Raw genomic sequence first — 7,276 nt, forward strand, 5'->3', positions numbered from 1 at the left:
GCTATTGCCAGGCCTTTGTTTTCTGACAGTTTAAACACGGGGCGAGTTGTAAACTGGAGCCTGATTGCTAGTTCTGTGCCTGGAAATGGCATCTGTAACCCTGCATGTGAGAGAGAGCAGTTCTAGGCTAGAAAAAGGGGATTTCAGGCCTTTGCCCACACCCAGCAGCCCACTTTTTATCCCAGTTCSCTTTCTGGAGCCCCAGGCACCTTCTCAATGTACCTGAGCACATTTGAGAGGTCCTTGGAGATGGGAAGTGGAAAGGGCTATGAGACACAAGGAAAAAGCCCCTGTGAAGCCTATCAAGTAATTTCAGATAACAAATTCTGATTTTTTTCCCCCTATTTTTACGCATAGAGTTCTACCCAACTGGCAGGCTGGCTGAGMGCTACTCGTTCTGGAGAAGATCAGGATGGGCCTGATCACCACAGCCTATACTCTCATCAGATAAAATATCAGTGAGGAAGAGGAATGAGTTTCTGGATTAGATTTTGACATGAATAAACACTTACACTATAATTTGCCAGTCTTTCAGGAAACTGCAAGTATTTTCCCAGTGTCAGATGTTCATGCAGATAATGCATAAATAATGACTCCAATTATGTCAGATATTGCAATGAGCAGAGCTCTGGGCTTTTGTTCATAAAATCTGAAAAAAAAAAAAACCAGTGTTTTCACTTTTTTTGCTCTTCTCRGTAGATTCTTCACACTGTAATTCAGTGCTTGGTCACTCCACCTCTGTTGAGAGCTCTTCTYTCTCTTTCTGGAATCAGATGAGATGCTTTTCTCAGCAGGTCCTTGCTTCTGCAGGCAACACAAAGTTGGCCTCCCCTTGAAAGAGCTGGCTGTGCTTTTCCCYGTCTCACTGGCAATGAGGATTTCTGGCACACAGCCTATGGCTGTGCTGTTTCCCATCTTCACCATGAGGTTGGAGCCCAAGGTACATTAGATTCTGCAGGCTGGGGAGAGCCAGCGTTTTGAGGCCAAAACATCTTTGTCTCTGGAAAGGGAGGCATGTCCTATCTGCAGGAAGGGTCAAATCACTCCTAATACCTTCCTTGCACTGTGAACCAAAAGGTAGGTCCGCACAGCCTGGCATGTGGGCCCTGTCCAGCTCTGGGAGAGATGAGAGATGTGTCTCCAAGGAATCATCTGACCATCTATCCATGGGCAATCTTGTCTGAAGCACTGTGTTCTCCTAGGTGGAAACAACAGGCTGATCTCCATCCCGTGAATCCTAGCAGAGGATCCTGGAGCTTCCTTTTCTTTCCAGAGATGAAAGGAGGTGTCAGCTCCATTTGCCTTTGCAGCACATGGCAATGACATTGCCAAGGCAAGAGCATGACCAGCAATACACTCTGACTGATGACTGCAGTGGAAATCCCAAGGCAATCCTCAAGTGGGGTGCAAGGGGGCCTTCCCAGGGACTGGGAGCTCTAGGAGATAATCTTGCCCATCAAGACTTTCACCCTGTGCTGAAGCACCGCTGTTTTTGGTAGAAAATCAATGACAACGTACAGTGATTTATAGACAGAAAGAGAARAAGGAGAAAAAGAAAGCAGCTACAGCATGGAGTACCATGCAGAGAGAGGCCAATGATGAGGAATGAACACAGCACTCACATTTGGTCAAGAGATCTTCCCAACAGTCTGCATTGGCTGCTGCTTCCACACAGGGCTTTCCATTAATGCTCAATACTTAGATCTACAAATTAAGCAGAGAAAAAAAAAAAAAAAAAGAAAAGAAAGATCTTTTGTTTTCAAGGCTTTAAGTAGGTGGACAACATCTCCCAGGATGATGGATGCAAAGATGAAACCAAAAGCAGGTACCAACTTCACATCAGCCTTAACCAGGATCCTGAAAATTGCRTCTTTTTTCTTGTCTCTCACTTTCCCATTTCCCTCATTCCTTCAGATTGTCRGAAACTGGCCATATTTCACCCATATGTGATGCCTACAAAGTACAGGAGGAACTTCACAGCAGGTTGCAAAGAGAGGATGATGTCAAGAATGCTTTGGTAAGGAAAGGATATCAATGAGTGCTTTGGTTTTAGCCAGAGACTGCAGAGGGGAAGAAAAACCTCCAAAAAGAAAGAAATAAAAGAGCTAAGAAAACCCCACAAATTTCCATTTTCTTGTTGTTTGTTTTGWAGACAGAACCAGTAGCCCCACCTATAAGGAAAGTTGTCTGACACTTCCATTTACCAGGCTCTGTTTTCATTTGCTTCTAGCTTTGCCAAACTCAAACCCTTCAGGCTGAAGTTTCCTAGGCCAGCTGCACATCGGTCCAAATAGCATCCCCATTTTTCAAGACGGGGCATTTCCTTTAAGGGAGCTCTACCAACCTTCTGCTGGGGCCCAGATTCTCACCCAGATTTGTCTTCTGCAAAAACACAAAAAGCTGCCCAGATGTGGCCAGGTTATAACCTCTGCAAAAGCGAAATCYGTCTGGCATATATGGCAGAAGAAAAGAGTCTGCMTTTTAATTCAGTCTTTTATAGCCCYGTGTAAAAGGAAAGGAGCTCAGCCTTGCTCTGAAGCATGGAAAGGGTTAATGTTCAGCAAAGCCACCCTCCCCCAGACCCTGGTGGAGAGCTGGGAGCTTTTGCTGGGATGTGGCAATGCAATCACTGAAATCCACACAGAAATTTACCATTCCAGGCCAAAAAGGGGATCTGTTTTCTCTCTACTCACTCTCCTCCTTTGGGGAACTACATGCCAGGAACAAACCCAACCGACATTAGTCTGAGCCCTATGTGGAGAGCAGGTTGAATCGAGCTCTGCATACCTGATTTGTCCAGAGTGAAACGAAGTGTCCTCTCCTGCCAAAAACTTTTGAGAAAGTATTTGTAATAATCAGTCACTCTGCTCTTTTAGTGCTTGCCAGGATAGCTTTTACCACGTGGCTGTGTGCAGATCTGCRTGTCCAACGTGGCCAGGTATCATTCAAGCACCCCTCGCTCAAGACTGTGGCACACCGAGCCATGTGGATCTTCTCCTACACCCCTCTGCTCTTGGTGCTGGGAGATGGAGGAGGTTTTTCTTGCTGTACTCAGGGCAAGTGGGGAAATGCCAACCCTCAACCATTGCAGCAGATCAGGAGAAGCCAAGGTGGCCAGCACTAGCCACGTAGCAGGGGTCATGTTGGAGATGGAGTTGACTCACAGCTCTGCACCAAAGAGCAGCAGCAGGCACAGAGCTTAGGATCCTCATGTTGAACCAGAAACCAAGACTGAGAATCATCTGCTGGCCAAGGGCTACTGGGATTGGTGGCTTGGTTCTGCCTCCTGCTGACCCAACAAGCCACAAGCATATCGGAAGCATGGCTGGGACCAACGACATGGACATCATCGGTCATAAGGATCTGAGCCTGGCTGTGACAAGGATCTCTGATGGTGGTGGGCACGCTTCAGAGGTTTCTCCTGACCKCAGTGAGGAGCTACGCTGATGTCTCAGAACACAGAAGTAGTTGACAATCTTTCTGTGCAGCCTGGTGTTGGTCTGAACCAAGGCTCCTGGCTCCAAGCAGAAGGATGAACAAAGACAAGCAGCCTCCTCAGCCTGCTGTGGCCACCCCAATGGGAGGCCAGGACAGGCCATGGACACGCAGAACAGGCCACTGTGCGGGGACCTGACAGCCAGCTGGGACCCAAGGAGAGGGCCAAGGAAGGTGAGGAACATTTGGCTGGTGAGCAAGAGCTCTCTCTTCTTATACCAACGTTCAGCCTGTTCCATTCTAGAGACAGGAGTGTGAAGCATCCCRTGAGGATCCTCTGGATGGGCATTCACCATCTTATGTCCACGTCCTGACCCCTTGCAGCTGGGATATTTCCCTGTCGAGCTCCACCTAGCATTTAACAAACTCACTTGTTTCCTTGCAGGAAGAGCAGCAGCAAGAAGGGAGTTTCCATTATTTTTATGCTGGCCCAATTCTGATCAGAGGAGGAGACTGATTATTTCTAACCGGGAAGCCAAATTCCATCTTGCTGTGGCTGTCCAGGTCCTCCTAGCACCAGGCATCATCTTTCAGCTGCAGGGCTGCTCTGGGGTGGGACCTGCAGGCAGTCAGCACATGGTCTAAATGGACCAAAGGAGCTTCAGGCAAGCCAGAACCGCAGCCATGACACCGGAGAAAACTGGGCAGTTAGAAACCTATGGAAGAAACAACTGGTAGCTGCTCAACCCAGACCTTGACCACAGCACCGGAGTTAGCCCCCTCACCTTGGCTAGGAACACTGAGGTCTCCATGATAACTGCACTTCTATATTTAACCCCAAGTCCATGTGCCCGTCCAACCTTGGGGGTTGTCTCCAGGAAGGCTGGAGCAGAGCTGCYGAGTCAGCTCCAGGACAGTGGCTCTTACCAGCTGAGATTTCTCCCATGWCTCCCAGATGAGCACTCACAGGGCTTGCCATGACCTGGTCCTCTCGGTGCTGACGAGCGTGGAGCCTCCAGGAGAAACTGCAGTCAAGAGAGACAGCGCGAGATGGCCAATCCTGGAAGACAGAGAACATCAAAGTAAAAAAATACTCTAGATAAAGCCTGCTCTGTCAGAACCACAAGATGGAAAGAAAGAAGATATGTGATTTTCAAAGAGGTAAGAAATGAAGGGAGGCAGAACAGCCTCGATCCAAGCACTGTCATGACAGGAAAGGACAGACGTGTTGGTGGCTAATGAGTACAAGGAGTAGAGCTGAGAATGGAGAAAGTCCATAGGCTGAAMCACACCATGTCTGTGAGGACGGCAGTCATGACTTGCAATAAGGATCTAATGGGACCTGACTTGGTCACCCTAACTTCTTACTACAGTAAATGCTAACCCTACACTTGTCATGAAAGGTGGGATTGCGTTGCTGTTTGCGAACTGTGACTTTCCTTCCTTCCATCTATAGCTTTACCACATAAATGCCTCCAAAACACTTACTTTCCAAATCAATTTCTTTAAAATTTTAAATCTTTCCAATCACGCAGGAAGTCATGTCGTCARAACTCCAAGGGAACTAAGGGGAAAGTACTGCAGCAGCATGACCCTGTCTGACAGTTTGGGGAGGTTAGCAAAGCCCACTGCTTGCTGCATCATGCTGCACTTTGACAACAACAGAAATCACCATTTCAGCTTCCATTAGACTCCTGTGGTCTCTCACTTTCAGTGGGCCTCCTCCCTGCATCCATAGACACTACATAAACCTGTTCTTCTCCACTGCTGTGAGCCATTACCTGCACTAACAAAATGAGATTTTGCATTCATGCTGGCTCACACTCCATCTCAGGGGCTGTGCAACACCTACAAAGACCTCCCACCTTGAGACCTGGTGAGTTTTTCAACATTAGCCCCAGCACAGCAACTGCCTTCAGTCTGAAGTCTTCGCCTCTGTGTCTCCAAGAGCCAGCAGAGAGGCACAGTGTGTGCACAGATAGGAAACAACTCTTCTTCGAGCAGGAGGTGGGGGAATRTTTTATGAGAAGCAGTTACTGCCATTCTTAGAGGACTTTGGCTCTGAGCCCCTCTGCCACATTCTTAGGAGAGATCATATCAAAAACTATTTTTACTAAAAATGTAGTGGTAACAGGCTCCAGATGTCCATTGTTATGTAATAGGGTTTGCTTTAATGGATCTGACTTCCAGATGTTCAGTTTGGACTCGAGGCATCTGCTTGGTCCGTCGAGGAGCGGGCGAGAGCAGCCAGCCCGGTGGAGCTCTATCCGTGMCCCGCAAGAGGGGGCAACTGAATCCACTGGAGACAGGATCTTTCCTGGCACTGAGCACTTCTTTTCCTTGCCTTTCTTTCCGGAAAAGTGTTAGTCATCCTGGGCAGCCACCTCAAGTCCTGCGTTTCATTTTTCTGGGAGGTCAGCCGGAAGGGTCACYGAGCACTGGTTTGCTCAGTGCTCTGTGGAAAGGAGGTTGTGGACAAGGCTGGGGTAAGGAGGCAATTGCTGGGAGCACAACAGCCTCCCATGAAGCAGCCAGGACCATCCATAGGTACCACATCACCATCACATAGATGGGAAGAATTGCTCTCCCTCATGAGAGAAGATCCTTCTTCAGAGCCTAGCTAATGATTCACAATATCCACAGAGTGAGGCCAGGGAAGCTGGAGGAAATAAGAGGGGCTGGGAATGTCCTCACTTTGCAAGGTCTATTCTGTGGCTTCCTATCTGTGAGAAAGACCTCAACACAAAGGCTAGTAGGAGGAAGCAAGGAGACAGCTGAAGCTGAGAAGGAAACATTTTGGAGCTGGAAATGGAGAGAGACCATGATGGGATGTGAGGAAGCACACAGCCACACCACAGCCCAGCGCAGATGGGTGGCCTATGCAGGGAGCCTACCCAAGCTCTCATATTCCTTTCCTTACTTCATTATTAACATTACGAGGTCAAATCTGGGCAGAGCCCAAATGCAGGTGGAGGTGAGGGGCTGTGGAAGCGCTAACACGTTATCCCTGGCATGAAGAGGAGAGTGTCTGGGGAAGTTTCTCCTTCCCTCAGGGCAGGTCTGGGAGCTGCAAGAACAGGGTCCTGCAGAGCTCCCAGCACTGCTGAGCCCTATGGACTGCACTGCTGAGATCCAGCCTACAGCTAATGCTAAGAAATTCAGCTGCTCACCCCTTTGGTAGGAAAGGCTCCAAGTGCAGGATGGAGCGGATGTCTGGATCCTCGTTGCTATTTGGACAGGGGGATGAGTGGTGCATGCTAAGCTGGGAGAGATTTGAATTCAAATTATGTGGCTCCCTGCCATTGCTATTAGCATCTGCTAATAAAATGCTAAAAGTTATTAAGTGCCCGGATCCAGGAGGGAGATTTAAGGAGGATGCACTTGGACTGAAGGCAAAAAAAGGTTAAGTGCTTTCCTGAGAACACAAAAACGTGAGCGGCCGGGTGGCTTGACTCTCCGAGGAGCAAAACCAGCCGCTACCTGATTGCAGAAGGAAACAGCTGGAGATGCAATATCAGCCCTATCACCCCTCCCCACCCCGGACACCAACACACTCCTCCTAGGAGCAGGAGCTCCAAGGGGAAGAGTCAAAGCAAGGGGAACAGCAGGAAGAGATGGGCACCCAGGGGAGCAGGGACAGAGCTGAGCTCCCTGCCCCAGCTTCACCCCCTGGCTTCTGTCCTGATCAGCATCTGGCCTTTGCCTCAAGGAGAGCAAGAACAGGTCGTGCACTGATAGCACTGACCTCCCTCCCAGGCTGAGATTGCCAAAACAGGTCAGGCAAAACTGCAGCCAAAATCCTCTCTCTGGGCTTGCCTTTTTTTTTTTTTTTTTTTTTTTT

General features: G+C 48.8%; 1 long non-coding RNA gene across 1 annotated transcript; it reads right to left on the reverse strand.

Moving 5' to 3' along the window:
* Window positions 1-298: 298 nt before the first annotated feature.
* On the reverse strand, window positions 299-885 carry LOC112949698. Its single transcript, XR_003249859.1, has 2 exons — window positions 737-885; window positions 299-649 (listed from the first exon to the last, which is right to left on the reverse strand). It is a non-coding gene; the product is annotated as an uncharacterized LOC112949698 (long non-coding RNA).
* Between the last annotated feature and the right edge of the window lie 6,391 nt (window positions 886-7,276).

The sequence above is a fragment of the Nothoprocta perdicaria genome, unplaced genomic scaffold (assembly GCF_003342845.1).
Source record: "Nothoprocta perdicaria isolate Ctin4 unplaced genomic scaffold, notPer1 scaffold_3, whole genome shotgun sequence".
Classification (NCBI taxonomy): domain Eukaryota; kingdom Metazoa; phylum Chordata; class Aves; order Tinamiformes; family Tinamidae; genus Nothoprocta; species Nothoprocta perdicaria.